Source organism: Pseudochaenichthys georgianus, chromosome 13 (genome assembly GCF_902827115.2).
Source record: "Pseudochaenichthys georgianus chromosome 13, fPseGeo1.2, whole genome shotgun sequence".
Taxonomy (NCBI): Eukaryota; Metazoa; Chordata; class Actinopteri; order Perciformes; family Channichthyidae; genus Pseudochaenichthys; species Pseudochaenichthys georgianus.
Genome location: NC_047515.1, coordinates 35,241,892 through 35,262,711, shown reverse-complemented (window position 1 = coordinate 35,262,711; position 20,820 = coordinate 35,241,892). Strand labels below are relative to the sequence as shown.

Below are 20,820 nucleotides of genomic sequence, written 5' to 3'. Positions count from 1 at the left end.
GTAGCTTGCGCTACGTCGCAGCGTCATTCAAACACCTCTTCTCGCTTCGGAGCACATCTCGAATATCAGTAGCCGGGCTAGCTTAACGGTCCACAGATTGAACCCAAGCTAAGATTCGGTCGACGGGCGCTTGCCGGTTACTTTTTTTGCTTTGCAGAAGAATTGAACAAATATTAACACACCAGTTAATATTGTAATCTGCCCCGCCGTTTTTTCTTTCGAAATAACGGTAAGGTTTGATTTTTTTCTTCAAACAGTAACATACCTGTTGCTAGTTTATCCCTCCGCACCGACACCACGGCGAGCGGGGATGGACTCTTCTCTCCCTCACACCCGAGGAGACAGAGATAAGAAAGATATTAACACACCAGTTAATATTTTTTAAAGATAACTCTACCCCGTAGTTTTTTCCTTTCGGAAATAACGATAAGGTTGGATATTTTTCGGTAACATACCTGTTACTAGCTTGTCCCTCCGCACCGACACCCCGGCAAATGAGGATGGACCTTTCTCTCCCTCACACCAGAGGAGTCGGAGGCTCGGCTCTGCGGCTGCGGGTTTAGGATCTCGGGCACGGACTCACACCAGGTCTGCTCGTCCTACCTTGGGCTGGAACACGCCCAGGAAGCTATTGATACCCCCGGTTCGTGCAGGCATTGTGCCTGCTTCACCATCAGCTGACGGCTAGCGCGCCAAGCTAGCCTGTCGGGACGGGACCCCTTCATGTCCGTTGATTTGCCGGCCGGCAATCGGGACATGGTGGCGACCGCCGCGGAGATTGAGCCCCGCGCTGTGTCAGGCTGGGGCTCAACAACGGCGGTAGCCGCGGAATCGGAGCCCCGCGCCGTGTCAGGCTGGGGCCCGGTGGCGGCAAGAGCCGCGAGAGCGGAGCCCCGCGCTGTGTCAAGCTGGGGCTCCCAACTGGACCTCACCGTGGTTCCACCCGCGGAGGATGTCCTACAGCTGGATTATATGGAGGAGGATGAAGAGGATGCCTCTGAGCTCCTCTTATCCGACTCGGATGAGCACGAAGATGACATCTTCGCTTTCATTTGCCCAGGCTGCCAAGCCGGAGGCGATGTCCGCTCCCCCGGGCAAAAGCACACCAGCTTTGCCCTGCCTCATTATGGACTTGCAGACCGTGTGCCAACGCGCTGCGTCCAGGCTGGACATCCCCTGGCCTGAAGTGGCCAAGGAGACCTCCAGATCTCGCTATGAGGGGAAGAACTTGCCCCAAGCAGCGAGGATGAAGAGGCAGCTTCTCCCAGTCTCTCCAGAGATGCTGGACGAGGTGTCGGTCTCCTGGAGAGACCGCCCTTTCAGCAGAAAGGCCCCAATCCAGGGTGCCTCCTCTTTGGACTGTGTCGACATGGAGAAGCTCGGCCTGTTCCGCATGCCGCCCATGGAACCGCTGGTGGCAGCCCACCTCCAATCGCGGCTGGCTTCGGCACCGAGCAGGAACCCCACGCTACCGGCAAAGGCAGACCGCTTCCAGTCAGCAATGACCGAACGAGCCTATAAAGCCGCAGCTTTGTCTGCCAGGACGCTCAACGTCTCTTCGCTGCTGACCGCCTACCAGGCGGAGCTCTGCGAGGACATGACGATCAAACCTGAGCCTGCCGTGTGGGACGAAATCGCAGCGATCACGGACATTTGCCTCCGTGTGCAGCGCTGTGCAGTCCAAGCCACGGGCAAAGCACTGGGGATAATGGTGGTACAGGAGAGAGCCAGGTGGCTTACCCTGACGAATCTTCCAGACCGGGAAAAAGAGGACGTCTTGGACATGCCTATTGTTCCTGAGGGCATATTTGGCTCCGCTCTAGCTTCGAAGAAGACACGAGGCGAGGACGAGCTGGCCAAGAAAGTCTCCGGTTCCGGCAGCAGCCGCTCAGGCACAGCCGGCCCAGACTTTCAGCCACCAGACGAGGAAGAAGAAGAGGGCGGCCTGACAGCCTCCTCTCCTCTCCTCGATAAAGGAGCTGGAAGTTCCCTGTTCTCCAGCTCCAGAACACGTTCCAGTGTTAGATGCTCATGTGTTTTCGGGGTGCAACCATGCCCCCATCTTCCCGCCGCCTCGAGTGATGTCAGAACGTCATCCTGAAGTTCGCGCCATGAGGGAAATGGACTTAACATCAACGACAGCAAGCTCCGCTGCTCGTTTAAGTCACACAAACACATGTCATCACTATTGTCTTTTAATAAATCATTTTCCACTGTCGTTTCCAGGCTTAAAGCCAAGGGCGGTCAATAAAAAGGAAAAGAAAGACAATAAAAACAATAAACAGTCTGACGTCTCCCCCCCTTCTAAGAGTGGCTGCTACCTCTCTCAGAAGGCGGACGATGGACGGGGCTGTGAAGGCATCACCGCCACGCGCATGCGCAGTGTCGACCGGGGTTGTCAACCTGGGGTACCACCGTGTTCAGACACTAGAGGGCCCCATAACACAACAAATAAAGACACAGAGGGCAGACGGCAGATATGTGACATCTCCACTCGCTTTGAGAAGCGAAAAGTGGAGGATGCTCACAGATTCTGCTTGGGTTTTCAAACCAATAACACAGGGTTACAGACTCCAATTCGCTGTCACCCCCCCTCACTTTTCGGGCATTCTGCATTCGCAAGCCCGGGGAGAGTCGGCCCATATTCTAGAGCAAGAGATCCTCTTGCTACTAGACAAGAAGGCTATAACTATAATACACTCCGAACAGAGTCAGAGCGGCTTTTATTCCAAGTATTTCCTCGTCCCCAAACGGGGAGGGAACGGGATTCGGCCTATACTAGATTTGAGGGCTCTGAACAAATATCTCAAAAGATACAAATTCAGAATGCTCACTCACACATCTCTGTTGCGTCTCGTGTGCCAAAACGATTGGTTCATATCAGTCGACCTGAAAGACGCGTATTTCCACACAGGAAATATCTGAGGTTCGCCTTTCAGGGTGTCTGTTACGAGTACAGAGTACTTCCCTTCGGTCTGTCTCTCAGCCCACGAGTGTTTGTACGGTGTACGGAAGCCGCGACAACAACAGTTAAGACAACAGGGTATTCGCCTGGCAACTTATCTGGACGATTGGCTCCTTCTCGCGCAGTCGGAGCAAGAGGCTATTACGCAGACGAATGTCCTCGTAAAACACCTGCTCGACCTGGGTTTCGTAATAAACACAGAAAAGAGCATGTTGTCCCCAGCCCAGACTGTACTCTTCCTGGGCCTACGCCTGAATTCGGTGCCCTTTACAGCCCGACTGTCAGCAGAGAGAGTGAAAGCCTTCAGGGCTTGCCTCGCTCATTTCCAACCACGCAAATATGTTCTCTTCAGATCATGTCTGCGGTTGCTGGGGCTCATGGCGTAAGCCATCCTGGTGGTACGACTGGGACGCTTACACATGAGGGAGTTTCAGCGCTGGGTAGCTGCCCTCAGACTGGACCCCGTCACTATGAAATGCGTAATGGCACTTCTGACTGGCTGTACCCGACTTTTCTAGTACGGGGCGTGCCTATGGGTGCTGTCCTATCGCGGAAGGCGGTCACCACAGACGCATGTCTGACGGGCTAGGGGGTATACGAAGGTCGACCTGTGAGGGGTCTCTGGAGCAGAGACCTCCTACGGTCACACATAAATTATCTGGAGCTTTTAGCGGTGTTCCTCACCCTGAAACGCTTTCTGAAACGCTTTCTCGGGCCGCGGTGGATCTGTTCGCATCAAAAGAAAACGCTCAATGTCAGCTGTTCTTTTCAATGCGCGATTTAAACGCACTGTTAGGCGTAGACGCGCTCGTGCACGAATGGCCTCCGGTCCTTCTGTACGCGTTCCCACCCCTGGCTCTGATACCCCCAACTCTGGCCAGAGTGAGAGAACAACACCACACACTGATCCTAATAGCTCCACACTGGCCTGCAATGTACTGGCTGGCGGAGATATATCAGCTGCTGTGCGGGCAGCCGTGGCAGCTCCCACTACGCAGGGACATACTGTCTCAGGCGGGGGGGACGATCTTTCACCCACACCCAGAGCGCTTGGCACTATGGGCCTGGCCCGTGAGTGGTACAATCTGAATACAGTGGGACTCCCTCAGAAGGTGATAAACACTATTCAGAGTATAAGAGCTTCCTCCACCAGGTCCCTCTATGACTGTAATGCGGCTTTCACACCAGCGCTTTTCGCTTTCTAGCTCCGAGCGGGAGCTTTTCTGATTCAGCTCCAGTTTCCCTTTTCAGCTCCCGCTCTGTTTACATGGCCCACTGGCGCCCCAGAGCTGCCCCTGCTGCGTCATGACGTCACCGTTTACATCGCTGATTTGCTCCCCAACCGCAGCCATTACGGCGCTCACAACAACAACAATGGGGAACTGCGTCGGGTCGATGATCGTGTTGCTTTTAATCACACGAAGCCAGAATAAATAACGACTTCTCCAACCTTATACTCCAGAGTGCCGTGGTTCATTGTTTATTAATGTGTTTCTGCAGCATTTACCGACCGCTGCAGTGCTGCTCTTCCACAGGAGTTTATTCTCCCGTTAGCTCCCGGTTAGCTCACACTGCAGTGGCCGCTCTAAAGTATTCACTGTCCGACTCACACAAGCAGCTGATGCATATCCCCAGTTCCCCTTAGCCTAAGTGAATGTGTGTCAGTCTGAATTGACACTGTTTGTTATCACAACGCTGTGATGAAAGTTTCTCTGGTATAAAACGGGTGATGTTAGCATAGCAACCGAAGCTAAACTGACTACTTGCATCCGATAGCTGCAATAATACAAAACAACACGTCTGCCTCTCTCCACAATGATCGATAACAGTGAACGGACGGTCAAAGTAAGGTACAAATAAACAGAATCACACGAAGCCTGGTTAGTGTTGCCTGACTTTATAAAGTGTGTTTATAAGCACTACTGCTTGTAGGCAGGCATAACAGTCGACCCATGGGAGGTGGGTTTAGTTTCCTGCACACCTCGACGTAAGAGAGACGTAAGCGACGCCACCTCTTAGCTCCGAAGCTCTTGCCTCTAGACCGACAATTTTTTGGAGCTGGAAGTGAACCCGATTCCGGAGCTAAGAGCCGGCGCCGCTGCGGTGTGAACAGGAAAACCCGGCGCTTTCCGAGCCGGAGCTGAAAAAGCGCTGGTGTGAAAGGGGCATAAGTGGAGGGTGTGGTGCCTTCAAAAAGGACACATCTCTTTTCAATGTCCTGTCGGGGTGATTCTATCATTTCTACAGGACCTGATTAATAAACACAGAGCTTTCTCTACAATCAAAGTGTACCTGGCTGCTATTGCTGCATGCCATGTGGGCTTTGAGGGAAAGACGGCTAGCCAACATCCCTTGGTCTGCCGTTTTATGAAAGGGGCTCGCAGGTCACTGGTGCCCTTATGGGACTTGGCAGTGGTTTTAGATGGGCTCACTCGACCTCCATTTGAACCCCTGGAAGGAGCTGACATGAAACACCTGTCACTGAAGACAGTGCTGTTACTGGCTCTGGCATCTGCCAAGCGAGTCAGTGACATTCATGCACTCAGTTCGCCCCGGGACAAACAAGAGTGTTGCTGAAGCCCAACCCTGCCTTTGTACCTAAGGTGGTTGGCTCATGTACCCCCATTAACATTGAGGCATTTCCTCCGCCGCTGTGTTCCTCTGAGGAATTTGCTGTGTCCAGTTCGTGCTTTACGCACCTATATGGACAGGTCAAAAGAGTTTTGTTGTAATGACCAACTCTTTGTATCCTGGGCTAACCCTCATAAGGGCAAGCCCGTTACCAGGCAACGGCTCTCCCACTGGATGTTGGAAGCGATTGCCCTGGCTTATACGAGTCAGGGTTTGCAGGCACCAACGGGCCTGCGTGCTCATTCTACTCGTGGACTGGCTACATCCTGGGCTTTGTTCAAGGGTGTTTCCATCCAGGACATTTGTGCAGCAGCGAGCTGGTCCTCACCGCTCTTTTTTGTCCGCTTTTACAGGCTAGATGTCTCTTCTCCAAGTGTGGCCCGAGCAGTGCTGGGCCCCGTGTTGAGACAGAGTTCTACCTGTTAAATTCTGATTGTTTTGGTGATTTTCGAGATAAGCATGTCTAGCAATACGGGAGTTTCAATATCCCATAGTGAGACATCGAACGGAGTGTTATGAATGAGAACTATAGGTTACTTACGTAACCCCAGTGCTCAGAGTACCATGAAGTGAGATGTCTCACCAGACGGCCCTTCTTGCTAAGGCGAAGCGAGAAGAGGTGCTTATTTTGAATGACGCTGCGTCGTAGCGCAAGCTACTTAAAGGGTGGGTGGATTCCCTGACGTAGACGTCAAGATCACCAGCCAATCAGGATTGGCGTAATGAGATTGATGCTTCTGTTTGCATACGCGTTGAGGCGCATCCCATAGTGAGACATCTCACTTCATGTTACTCTGAGAACTGGGGTTACGTAAGTAACCTATAGTTTTCCTGCTCTAAATGTGTCACTCCCCTCCACTGGTTACTTTGCTGACTCTCCCTGCGTATTTGCAGTCTCACATGCTTCCAAGCCGCTCTGTCCCACTGCAGCTTTAATCCTAACTGAAAGGCTATAATCCTGGGTGGAGGCAGCACTGAAGTAAAGACCTGAAGCTAATGGGAAACACAACTTTCCAATGAAGTGTAACACATAAGTGCCTCGAATAAACCCAAAAGATGTTGGTCGCATGCAAGTGTCTCAACACAAGGATCTGCTTTGTTTGCTAGAATGTAATGCTGCAAAAAATAAACGTGGCATTAAAATAATTTAGGAGCCCAGCTGCTCACAGACATAACAGTCATTGATTTATTCAAGCTCTCATAACTCTGGCGCTTGATGGATGGTAACTGGCAGTATTGGCTTTACAGAGGTTTCCAAACAAGTATGGCCTCTGTTCTTGCCAAGCCAAGCAAACTGCCCATTTGGATCATGGTGTGCTTGTTAGTGAGTGTGAAGAAGTACAACACGAACAGTGCTGTGAGTTTATGGTTTTGTTTTCAACCCTTAAAGCTCGCATCCAGTCATTTTGCCAAAAAAAATAACCTGACGATTATTCAGTGTAGCTCGTTTGCAAGCTTTAATCTTTTGGAAGCACACTTAGTCATTACACACCTAATCATTAGGTCAGCATGTTCTCATACCGTGACCGGATAAATGCTTAAATCATTTCAGCTATTTAGTATTTTAATTGTATGTTTGACAATGTACTTGAAACGACTGCTTTGCATTGGAAAACAACTGGGCGAAGAATGGAAATGGACTCTTGAAAAGCATCCACAGAATATACTGGAAACACAACTCACTCTACTTTACTCTCATGACAACTCTAGCCTGTCGACCTAATGTAACATCTGCATTTATAGACTTAAATGTGTTGCATTATGTTGTGTTCATTATGTTATTTTTGTTTTAGTTGTACTAGACTTTGTTGTAGCTTTACTTGATGCAGTCTTCTTGAATGTGCCTTAAATGCAGTCATTGCGGCATTCAAATAAATGTCTCTTAGATTAAAAGCTTTGAGACTCTTATAACTTTTGTAGATCTGGATTTACCCTGTATATTGTTTTACTATCTATTTACTGCAGACCCATTTAATGTTGAACTTATTTCCCACTGTAATATACAAAAGTTAAATAAAAAAATTAAAACAGACAAGAAAGTATGTAAAAGATAATCAATATTAGACTTACCTTTTTTAAACTACCTAATTATTTTCATTATAATTCTGAAAAATGTTTAAGGCTCATTCTAATATAATAATACCCACAATTATGTGCAGGATATGTTACATAATTGAACATTTGGCCTACTTTTGATTTAAAAGAGATTATTTGAAATACATCACTAATGAGCTTTAACGCCTTATTTGTACTAAATGCTTTCTTTTGTCAGTGCATTACAGCTTAAGTAAAAAAGAAAAAGTTGTAGAAAAATATTTCCCTTTATTTATTTAAAAAACATTCGCAGTAGCTATCCGATTTACAATCAAATGAACTACGACTGAACTTCTCACACAAGACATCACACTATCACCATAAACAATCAAATATCTTACCCTGAAAGCACATTTCTCTAGTTCAAACTCACCTCTTCAGTTTGAAGTGAAAGTAGTTTGCAGCACATCCAAAGGTTGTTGAATAGCAAAAAACAGCTCCACCTTCCCCCGTCTCCGTCTGTGTGTTTCTACTTAACAATTGATTGAGACAGTAAAGGTGTGTCCTCCTATAATGCGTGTTCACCACCACCTGTGGGTTTTATACTGTCACGTCCCGTTGTACTGGGTTCATCCAGGTGATGTTTACGCCCACAGAGACATCAAGCATCCCTCCGCCCCAGAACACACACGCATATCCTTCCCCCGCTCCTAATAAGATGTTTACCCCACATACGCCTGGCACCAAGGGCCAAGCTGACCTTTATCCGCCACACTCCCAGTCTGAGCTTTGCTCTGGATTTTCTTTTGGTTGTTCCTATTTTATGATATATTTGAAAGTAAGCTTTTTTCTCACAATTGCACTCATTCCAAGAAAAAGGGAATGTTTACAATCTAAATGCAAAACCATTATGTTCTGTATACTCTGCATGAAAGACTATGTTTGTATTTACTATAGGCATACCCACCTTTATTGGTAAGTTTTTGGGATAACATAATTTTTTCTTGTTGTTTAGTAGTAAAGATGTAAGCTGTAAAGCCGGAGGAGGGTACAACACTGCATATTGTTCCTAGATTACTGTATGTGCCCATGTTAGAAAAGAGCCTACTCACATTCATTTAATCATGTTTTTTTCCCCGTCTCTGAGAATGATCATAAAAACACGTGCAACACATCCCAGGCACAGTGTTGTCTTTATTAATCAAAAATCAGCGCTTCACAGCCTAGTGCGGCACAATGGTCTTCCTCCAAGCAACAAACATTTCCCACCGTCCCCCCGAACCACAGAGCTGTATGGTGATGAATTGTAGTGGCCGTAAATAGGTTATGCTGTGAGACAGCAAATCTGCAGAGATGCAAAAAGAAGATGCTCCATATCTAATCAGATTGCTCCTCAGGGTTGTGCAGGAGCTGAATCAGTTTGTGAATCCTAGATGTTCTGAAAGCTGAGAGGCAAAAGTTGTGAATTGTGATGGGAGTCATTTTTCAACTCTATTGTTCCCAGAAGAAAGTGACAGAAGTGGCTGCAGTATTACCTTACATGCTGCAGAATGTGTATTCTATTGACAGCCACAACACATAACTGTTGACACACAACAAGAACAGGCTTCTGGGTTATTTTTGTAATTACATGCTATTGTAAAAGGAAGACAAGCCTTTTGTATCAAACTTTTTTATTCGAGAGATGAATTGTCTGTTTGGTTAATCAACCCCCGTCATTGTAATCTCTTTTATATCACACAAAAGGTTTGCGAATAGCCACCACACCAAATAGCTCCACTGATTGCTGGGCAGGTTTAGCAACTTAAGAGCTGTGGAGGCTGCCATTGATTGACAGCAATGCAATCTGAGAAAATTACTGCCAGCAACTAATAATGACACAACAAGCTAATATTTAATGACATTTTATGACAGGTAACATATAATAATTGTATTTGTCAATACAAATCTGTGAAGGTGAATCGGTCCGTTTTAATGGTAGAAATTGCATTATTGAAGCGATTATACACTGCATTAATGTACAAACAGGAACAATTTGTCCACATATGAACACATTAAAGACCCTACTGTTCACTACCTGTTTTTACTGCCTGCTGCAACTTTTGTTATAAACTGAGACTGTTAATAGATGTTTACTTTTGCAATTTCACTAGGCAAGGCAAGGCAAGTTTATCTATATAGCACCTTTCAACACAAGGCAATTCAAAGTGCTTTACAAAAAATGAAAGACATTAAGAAAAATGTCATTAAAAAGAAAAGCTAATAAAAGAAACATTAAAAGAAAAAATACATGGATACAGTTTAAGATGTGAATAGTTCAATAAAAAGCAGCGAAAAAAGAAAAGTCTTCATCCTGGATTTAAAAGTAGTCAGAGTTGCAGCGGACCTGCAGGTTCCTGGGAGTTTGTACCAGATATTTGGAGCATAATAACTGAACGCTGCTTTACCATGTTTAGTTCTGACTCTGGGGACAGAAAGCGGACCAGTCGCTGAAGACCTGAGAGATCTGGATGGTTCATAATTTAGCAGGAGGTCAGACTTTTATTTTGGGCCTAAACCATTCAGTGCTTTTATAATCACTAAGCTGATTAGCACATGAAAAACATGTTTGAGGGATCAGCACCTTGAGCGCTAGATGTTCCCGAAGATTGCAAACAATGGTAGTTTCTCCCTTCGTCAATTGGATCACTCAAGTATATATCAGTTTCTGACAATCGGCTTTAGGGTCAAGAGATCACCTTCACTGTAAAGAGATAAGTACAGAAATAAGAAAGATTAAAAAAAGATACAATGGAGAAGAGAATCTGTCTCATATTTTTATGTTGAATGCTATGTACTCTTATCTTAATCTTCAGACAACCCTGTATCTGTGATGGAATGGTTTTTTACTGTTCTACTAATGATACGGTTATCCTGTAACTCTGTACAAGTCCCGTCTGTGGGACTCATAAAAGATTTCTGATTCTGATCCAGAATTAAAACCAAATTGAAACAATGATAACAATCACAGTCACCACTTGTTAAGAACCGAATCCAGACAATAACTTTATATATTTATTATAATCTCTGTTATTACCTCTGCCAAGGAGGTTTTGTTCTAGGCTTGGGGTGTTTGTTTGTTTGTTGATCTGTTTTTCAGCAACCATTGGAAAAACACTGGCTTGATTTTCCTGAAACTGAAAAAGTTGTTGCATGGGCCAAGAAACAACACATTACAATACTATTTAAGAATACTTTTTAAATGTTGGAATCGGCTTGGGGGGTTATATGTGTTCTCCAAGTGCCCTTACATTATTATAAACATATCATTGATTTTAATGAAACTAAATTAGACCTGAAATTAAAATGTTATGGCAAATTGGGGGCAGAAGAAACACGTTGTGAAAAACACTGACATATTATCACGTTTAGGTTAATGTTTGAAATCTATTATTAGACACATAGCTAAAGTATATTATCATACATTTGGAGTTTCTGTCAACTTAAAAATTGTAAGCATAATAAATCTCTTACTGTATGCGCCTTCTTTTGGTCTCTTCTTTTGGTCTTCTTAGTTGCTTTGTCGGTCGGCTTTTTTGGGCAGCAGCTATTTTATTGGAGCTCTTTCAATGAAAAGCCCAGTCAAAAACCTAAATAATGAGCAGACATTATAAAGTGTCTCCCACTTTTAATATTCAAATTGAAAGTCACAGTCACCAATAAGTCAATATGTATTCTAGTTAAACCCCACGGCCCCGCGGGCGGGTGCAAAACGCAACATCTTGCAAGAAACAGCGTCTGAGGGCTTCTTAATATTTAACAAACTATGAATGTGTCATACCCACTTAACGGGAAGAAACTCAGCTATCAGACATTATTAACCGTTTTTAGCTAAACAAAACAAAAGGGCAATAACAAAGGCTCTGAATTAGCCCTGAGCGAAAAAATTCTAACGCACTTAGCACAGAACTCAAGGTAAAATACCCTTATTACTTATCGGATCTGCACCAAAAAGATATCGATTAGCAAACTGAGATTACACAGATTCCAGACATATAAGTATCATCACTGAGCGATCAGAACTCATGGCCAAACGACAAGAAACAACAACAAAGAAATGTGCTTTACGGAGCCAAAACGGCTAAAAACGTCTTACCTTAGCTGTTGTTCTGATCAAAAGTTGTGTTCAATGGCATTAAAACGAGAAAAACGCTGCTGAAGGTTAATCCAGAGGTTAATCCATCATCATATGTATGGCAATAAACGTAGTTTTCTATAGAGTGTAACATAGATTTTGGTTTGGGCAAACTGCATGCGCATCACTCTCAATCTTCAATGGTAATATTTAGATCAGGGGTGCCCAACCAGTCGATCGCGATCGACCGGGGAGATTCCCAGTCGATCGGGAGATGTATCTAAAAATAGAACAACAATATTCTGTTTTATCGTTAATATCCTATATAACATAATCTTCCTGTGCCAGAATAATGCACTTGAACGCATCAAAGCTTTGTGATTGGCCGGCGTGACCCCATGTGTCGGGGCGTGGCTGGTAGGAACTGGGCACTATTTTGCTGAAGTTGTCCGTGTCAACCAGTGACAGTCCGTACACCGCAATTATGGCAGAAGCAAAAAAGCCCAAAACATATCATTTTCACTCCGAGTGGGAGGATGATTATTTTTGTATATATTCCAATTCAAAGTCCATCTGTCTCATCTGCAATGTGAGCGTGGCTTTGTCGAAGAAGGGTAATTTAGGAGCGGCATTTCAAAACAGTGCACAAACACTACGCGACGGAATTCCCTCTTAATTCTGCCCTACGCTCCCAAAAGGGGAGGGACCTGAAAGGACAGCTAAATGCACAGCAGTCCATTTTCACCCGGCCCAACAACAAGAGCAAGGCTGCTACCATAGCATCTTATCGTGTCAGTCACGTTCTTGCGAAACACATGAAGTCTTTCAAAGACGGCAAAGTTGTGAAAGAAGCATTCCTGGAGGCTGCCGACACGCTTTTGGGGGACAGTACAAATACCAGTAGCATTTCAACAGGTTTTTGATATAATAAAAACTCAAGTTAGATATCGTTATTAATCAGCTGTAAGTTTTAGTTTGTTTGAACTTATTCATTATGATTATTGCGCAAAATGGTAGAATTCAAACATTAAGATCTGTTCTGTTTAAATTGATTATAGGCTATTATAGGGCTGAACGATATACCGTGTCATGGCGATAACCGCGATATGCGCATGCGCGATATTCACACCGCAGGGACGTGCGGTTTTATTCATTTTTAAAAAAAAATGCTAACGCACTTTAGCACAGAATTCAAAATAAAGATACCCTTATTACTTATCGAAACTGCACATACAATATATCCGATTAAAGCTGAGGCTCCACAGATTATTTAAGTATAGTATCTAAGCGATCCGATCTCGCCACAGGGGAAGCAAACACAGACATCACAACACGTACCTTTTACAGAGCTTTTACGGGAGATTGTCTCACCGTAGCTGTCAATCTGATCAAAAGACGTGTTCAATGGCATTAAAACGAGAAAAAACGCGGCTGAATCGGTTGATCCATAGGTTAATAATGTATCTGTGGCTTTGAATAAATTGTTTATAATCCATAATTCCATTTTTATCTAAAAATCGTAGCACAAAAGTTAGCTGCTAATGGTAGCCACCAGAGTGTATGCAGCTTCCGGTTTGGCTACGCGTCACTCTCACTTCTTATTTGGTAATGTGTGTATTATGGCGCGTTTCCACTGCAGACCTCGCTCGGTTTGGTTAGGCCTTATTAGGCCCGGCTCACTTTAATGCTGCGCTTCCATTACAGTTTAGGAACTGGGGTAGTTACTATAGTAACGCAGTGTAGGCGGAGCCGTGACGTCGTCTTCACTGAGAGCCCCAGAAAAACAACACAGCCGTTAGCTGTTATCCCTCAGAGCTCACAGCTCTTCATATCTGTTCAGAAACTAGACAAAAGTTAAACAAGTACAAACCACAGACTGCCTGTGTCATGGCGAATACAGTCGCTGGTTTATTTATGTCTGGATAGGCCGTTGTTGTGAGTGTGGACGGTCGGAGCATATATAACGTTAGCTTAGCCAAGCTCCATTTAGAAAACACGCATTTTAAAAAGGGTTTTTTTGCCTGCCGTCTGTCTGCAGACTTGTCAAAGCATTAATTCATGGTTTTTACTAACCGGTATCAGTATGTTGTAACTTCGGCATCATTTTGAAACGTGTATTACAATTAAATCACGGTCAAATATGTTCATCTTGTTGTAGTTGTAGCCCCCTTGCCAGCGATTCTCTCTCTAGTTTAGCATACTCAGCCCGACTCAGCCTGGTTGTTCCTGCCCGAGAACCACGATTTAGTCGGTCCAGAAAAAAGGTGAAAAAGTAGCCCCGGGCCAAAACTAGGCCAAGTGGAAACGCAACCAAAAACGGGCCCCACACAGCTCGGCACGCTTAAAGCGAGCTACCCACTGCAGTGGAAACGCGCCATTAGACTGCTGCATAGCCAAGACCGGAAGCAGCAGCCACTCTGGTGGCTACACTGTAAAACCTAACATCGTGTTAAATAAGAATGAATAAGTAAGCCTTACTTATGTTTTATTAACTTGTTAACAACACTCAGTTTAAATAATTAAGCTGTAATGCGGGGTCGAAACACCTAACTAACTCAATGTAATTGATGTCAGCTAATTTAGAAAAACTAAGTTAGTGGAAATGGGGAACATTATGACATGCGCAGATCACTCCTTGACCACTTGGCGCTCAAAGTTACGTTCTGGAACTTTCTGGAACATTTCCGAACATGCCCTGCAGCAGATGGACGTTTCCTCAATGGCTAGCCGCTATGGTCATTGTCGCACTACAGTGAATCTTGTGCTTTGCACACTGCTTTGGTGAGTACATATTAACATCCCAACCGTTTTGCTGTCTTGTTGTATTTAATCTCAAGGTTTATATGCTTGCTAGTTAAGATAACATTAGCTAACGTTAGCTAATGTTAGCTAATGCTATCTTAACTATTGCAGACATAATGTGGCGAAATCGTGTCGCAGCTTGGCCCAGGAGATAGTCTTAAGAGTGTCAACATTTAATATACGGAGATAGACAAGGGCTGACTTGATTTATCTGCATAAACGTTTTTGTATGAGTTGAGGTTCTGTTTAGAAAGCATTGAACAAAGACTAGCACGTGAGTAACTTCATTATTAATGTCAGTGTTTTAGCCTAATGCCGTGACTTGTGGCTGTGTTCTGTTTTATATATATTAGCCTACAACAAAGTATAAAGTTACACTTCACAACGTGTGAGCGCCAATCAGTATATACTCCAAGTGGGTTGCGGTGCGGGATCGGGAGCTTGAGGAGGGACTCTCCCACTAGGGGCGGCCGTTCCTGGGTGCAGACTGCGGGTCCCTCCGCCAGCTCCGCGGTGCTGCAAGCCGTCACTGCGGCGCTGGCGGAGAGACCCTCCCGCTACAGGCGGCCGTGCCTGGGTGGAGACTGCGGGTGCAACCTCAAGCTCCGCGAAGCTGGCTTGGCCATATACCGGGCATCACCGCGACTCGCTCTTTTGGCTATGTCTGTGGGCGTTACAATTCGCTGCAACGGGGAGTGGCGGGGGTCGTCAGGTTCCAACGTGAGGTGTAGATGTAACATTCTTGCCGTCTGAAGTCACTGTTGATAATTTTACAATCAGTTTCTTTCTATTTTAATTGTTTACATATGCACACAATTGTTACATGAGCACAAACTATTTATATCCTATTTATGTTGCTCTCAAAGTGCATCAGATTAATGGATTTCAATTTTCAAATATATCCTGAAATTGTAAACAAAAACAAAAAATCCCAAACAATGTGTGACAGTTGAATCATGTATTACACAGTAATAGTAGTCTATTACCTTTTAATAGTTTATTTTACAATAATCATATGGAGATACCAACTGAAATGGTTGTTTCACTCCTGCATATGTTTAAAGTGCATTTGGTGAAACTTGATTTAAATTAGCATAGTTTAAAAGCTAACTGATATTAGTCTACATTTAAAAAGAGTATAGTGTTTACATTCAATGTAACCATAATCTGTTATAATAGTGAAGATGTTGGCTGGCATTCTCAGTTGAATAATATGGATTTGATGGTTGTAATATCCAGGTCTTTGTGATTTAAAGGCTATGCCATATTAAAAAAATGTGGTGATGATTTGTCATGTTTGCAATCTTTGCTATAATCGATTAAATGTCTATGTTTTTGTTAGAAATATCTGCTTTCAAATGTTTTATTCTTCCCCATTCAGGCTTTAACAGATGATGGCAACTCCACACATTCCATGATCACAGCAGTAAAAGGTATTTTTACACACTACACAATTCCTCTCTGATCGTTTGTATTTGTTCTATAAGCAGCTGCGTAAGAGCTTTATGTTAAAGGCCCATGTCATGCTTTTCCGGTTCTTACCCGTCCCCTTGTGTTATGAAGGTTTTTCTGCATGTAAACTGTCTGCAGAGTCACAAACCCTTAAAGTACACCCTGTAGCGAGTAAAGCTCTAACACAGAAAATACCTCCCCAAAACGCCTCGTTGGAGATTTCTAATTTTCCAATTTTTTCTTCCTGGTCGTTATGACGTGTGAACACCCAGTTGCCCCACCCAGAGCCTTGACGTGCATAGAGCTCTGTGAGCGCTGACAGACGAGTTGGAATCTCACAGCGTTTATCAACCTTTTTCTTACTCAATATCAAGCCACACTTATTGTTTTTACTTCGGCTGTGAGTGTTTGTGTGTGCTCAGGATGAGTTTGGCTGTGTTTAGGTGTGTATCGCCAATCAGAAAACCACACCGCCACTAGTGCTGCGTACCGGTACGCCGAACCGGTACTGGACTTGTAAAAAGTTTCGGTTCAAGTCCGGTTAAAACCGGAACGTCAGGAACCGGTACTTGGACTCGCAAAAAAACTAGCACTTACGTATATTCTGGTGTCTGTGGTTATTTAAACATTCCCTGATAAACGTTATTCAGCGTCAATAAATGAGTGCTAATCCCAGTGTGCTCAGTGTACAACATCACATGTCATTTCACCTTCGATTTACGGTTTGAAAACGTAGAATTTCGCCACATGCTAATGCTAACCGGAAGTGAAGAATTTTCAGAATAAAAGTTTTAAGTTAATAGTGTGAATTTTCGGTTTTTTCAGAATAAAAGTGATTTAAATTAGTGTTTTTAATTCAAAATTACGCCATATCAACATTGATTTTAATTTCTAACAGTATGTATTGTAGAGTTGTAGAAAATACATGGTGCACAGACAGTACAGTACACTCTGACTGTACAGTCACTAGAATGTAGCCTATACTGTATATTAGGTGTGTAACAGTGTGATGCGTATAGTCTACTCTACACTCTACCTTTCAGCAACGTTTTAGGGATTTAGGCTCAGTCAGCTCAGGGACTGTTTGGTTACTTTAGTTTGGTAAATGAAATAAATGTTTGAACTTTGTAGTAGTTCACTGTAGTTGCTGTCATAAGTCATTTGTAGACTAAGTGGCACATTTGTACTTTGTAGAGAAATGTAGACACAAGTTGGAAGGGAGCGCAATAAACCTGATGAGTTTGAATTTGAGTTGATTATGAGTTAATTTTCAATTGATAATTAGCTCACAATAAGTTCACTTTAGTTACTCACACAACTTGACACAAGCCATGGGTTCAGGTCCGGACTTATAAGTCCGGACCTGAACCTGAACCTCTGGACTTGAGTCCGGACCTGAACCTGAATGTGAGTCCAGGTACGCAGCACTAACCGCCACGGAGCGCACACTGCAGCTCAGACTGCAGCTGGGAGCTTCTCAACGTCCCGACCAATCAGAGCACACTGGGCTCACAGGGAGGGGGGGGAGCTCCAACAAGGCGTTTAGGACAGAGTGAAATTCAGTGAATACACGTAGTATACAGAGATGCTGTGAGATGTGATTTTGGAACATTGCACAATATAAATCTATTTTAGTATACCTCAACAATGGAATTATGATCTGTGGAAATGGCCATGACATGGGCCCTTTAACATCACTAGAATTTGATCACAACAATAGCATCGATGCAATTTAGTCCTCTTCTCACTTTCACTTATTTCATAATACAAGTTTTGCATTCTGAATCAGGTAAATACAACACTGTAGTTTCTAAATTGCTGTATACGTGATGTTTGATTGTTTTTATTGGTTTGTCGTTCTTGATTTTCAGATTTGCCAAGCAGATCGAAAACCTTCGATGGAGTGGACCTGTAAGTTCTGGTCATTTTTCATTATCATAACATTTGGCAAATATTATTGTTCTAATTTTTTGATTGACTAATCAATTAGTAAACAAAACGTTGCAGCAATAAATCAAAACAATTATATTAATTATAGAGGCCTGAAATCTCAGCATACATTATTATATTGTTGTGGGCTAGACGTGTACCCTGCCTTTCTATCTAAGCCATAGTGGTTGCCTGCTTGCACAATTGTTATGATTTAAACTAATGTCTTCCTAATGTGCTGATTTTCCATCTCCTACCCCACCGCCTTCTCTACTTTTTCAGGTATTTGCCAAATTTAATCGGATTACCAGTCGGAACCTCGAGGCAGACTTCTTTGAGGCTCTGGACCAGCACACCCCACGTCCAACTGTTCAAGTCAAAAAAAGGATCGGTGGGACAGAAACTTCAGAGCATCAACTGGTCGGTAAGTAATATAACGTAGCAACCTTTTGTCAGATACATTGATGACGATATGGTTCTACTTCAAAAGCCTTCTAAAATAATTAAAACAACCCCGCAAAAAGATGGAAAAGGCCAAAATGTTTCATCTTGTGAGTTTGTCATTTAACCTTTATCTTCTTTATCTCTATCATTAGACACCGGACGCGACTGAACAGCGCTCTGTTGTCCTCAAAGGCATTCCGATTGTTCTTGGCGACGACTCCAAGGATTTCTTCAAGACATGCTTTGTAAGTACTTGAACACAAAAAAACTGTTTGGATTGCATTTATTGAAAAGTCATATCCCCTATGTACACAAACTTGCAACCAAAAGATTTAATTTGGTGTCTTCAAAATACTGTACACTAAATTCCATGACCAGGAGTCTAGATTAGAGGTGTAAAATAAATGTACGTTCCTAGCTGTATTTGCATCCATAGCATTAGTTTCCTCACACCACATTTACAGAACCTTTTTGGATATAATGTTACAACGCAGTGTGTACAGACTTTAATGCAAATGCAACATGAATGCTTTCATCGGAAGACCGAGTCTAATAGGTAGCGATGATAGTCTAAATAACGTGTTTTTCTTTGCAGGATACAACGAGAGATGAGGCCCTATCATCCGTCACTGTTGGTGTGCTGTTCTCAGCGAAGACAGTCCTCAGGAGGGTCCGAGCACAATGCAACTCGAGCCCATCTCCACTGACATTGTGCTTGAGGGAGGTATTGTCATGGAAGAGATCAAAAACTTTCCACAGGCCTGTTATTTGGCCTGATATATGCTTTGCATTTAGATCACCCAAAATGCATGGCAAATACTCTGAGGTTCGTTCAAACAGTGATGCTTGGACTGGTAACCAAAGCTCTCTCACCAAACTATTAACTTTGAGAAAAGCCCTTAGTCAAGATAGTCCTCAGCTATCAGATAGAACTTGGCACTTAAAAAAGTTGCACCGTTAAATGTTATGACAAAAGTGTGTTACTCTGGGGAAACTGTTATAACTCTGTCAATTGTTGAGAGCAAAGTACAATGTACTCTTCTTCATAGTGGTCATTATATATTTTTTATTTTTACAATTGGTGTGTTGTGCACTGCTGTTTTTATTAAGATATGGGTTTTGAGTACTTAAAAAGCACTGTTTGTTGGCACTTGAAAATAAACGTTATATTGCAATTGAATCAATTTGTGTTTTTAATGCATTATTTTTGGAGATTGTTTGAGTTTACACAACGTGTTTAGAGATTTGTTGTAGTACAATTATCTTAGTTAGCAGGAATTAGTTTGTTTAAGTAGGGGTTAATTTATTCATTGAGTTCACACAAATAAAAAAAAATAGGTCAATGCAAAGCATGCCTTTTAAGTTGACATAACTTAGTTTACATAAGTTGACATAACTTAGTTTACATAAGTTGACATAACGTAAAAGGTTTGTGTCAGCTGTACTTCTCAAAATTAATTGAAGCACACTTAGAATACACAAGTTGTTCATACTCACCATTCTAAGTTAAGTTAACTTACTTATTGTGAGGCAACGAGTTTGCATACTTTTTCTAAGTTACCACAACTTATTAAGTTTTACAGTGTACCATTAGCAGCTAACTTTTGCTCTGCGATTTTTACATACAAATGGAATTATGGATTATAAATGAAATAATTTCTTTATACAGAGACGTTAAAAACCTATGGATTAACCGATTCAGCCGCGTTTCTTCTCGTTTTAATGCCATTGAACAAGACTTTTGATCAGATTGACAGCTACGGTGAGACGATCTCCCTAGAAGCTCCGTAAAAGGTACGTGTTGTGATGTCTGTGTTTGCTTCCCCTGTCGCGAGTTCGGATGACTCAGTGATGATACTATATACCTAAATAATCTGTGGAACCTCAGCTTTAATCGGATATCTTGTATGTGCAGCTACGATAAGTAATAAGGGTACTTTTATCTTGAGTTCTGTGCCAAAGTCCGTTAGCATTTTTCACTCAGGGGTCATTTAGATGCTTCTTATGAGACTTGTGTTTTGTTTTGGTAAAAATGGTTTGTATCGTCAGTTAGCTGAGATTATTTCTGTTAATCTGGTATAACACATTAATATGTTCTTAAATATTAAGATCCCCTGAGACACAGTGTAGTGAAAAAAAAGTAAAGTACCCGCCGGGACCTTGGGGCTTAACAGGTTAAAAAAAACGATATATATATCGCAGGGGAACAAAATACCCCAATGTCAGTTTTTTTCAATATCGTGCAGCCCTAGTCTATTATCAATTCAGGTTAAGAAACTAGTGCTGCTTGCATCCTATTTTAAAGGCATTTATTTTTATACTCTACTAAAATGCAACACAAAAAAGGGTTTGATTCTATTAATTTTGTCTTTTTGATTACACTTTGGCAGCAGATTCCTGTGTAGCTTCAGATCTGAGTTTTCTTATTAGTAAGCCTAATTTATACTTT

At 43.2% G+C, this 20,820-nt stretch overlaps 2 long non-coding RNA genes across 2 annotated transcripts; both read left to right on the top strand.

Moving 5' to 3' along the window:
• The first annotated feature begins 14,437 nt into the window (after nt 1-14,437).
• LOC117457905 (uncharacterized) lies at nt 14,438-18,288 on the top strand. Its single transcript, XR_004553374.2, has 4 exons — nt 14,438-14,525; nt 15,928-15,979; nt 17,870-17,909; nt 18,210-18,288. It is a non-coding gene; the product is annotated as an uncharacterized lncRNA (long non-coding RNA).
• A 46-nt stretch (nt 18,289-18,334) lies between these two features.
• Nucleotides 18,335-19,385, top strand: LOC117457904 (uncharacterized). Its single transcript, XR_004553373.2, has 3 exons — nt 18,335-18,351; nt 18,524-18,616; nt 18,967-19,385. It is a non-coding gene; the product is annotated as an uncharacterized lncRNA (long non-coding RNA).
• Nucleotides 19,386-20,820: the final 1,435 nt, after the last annotated feature.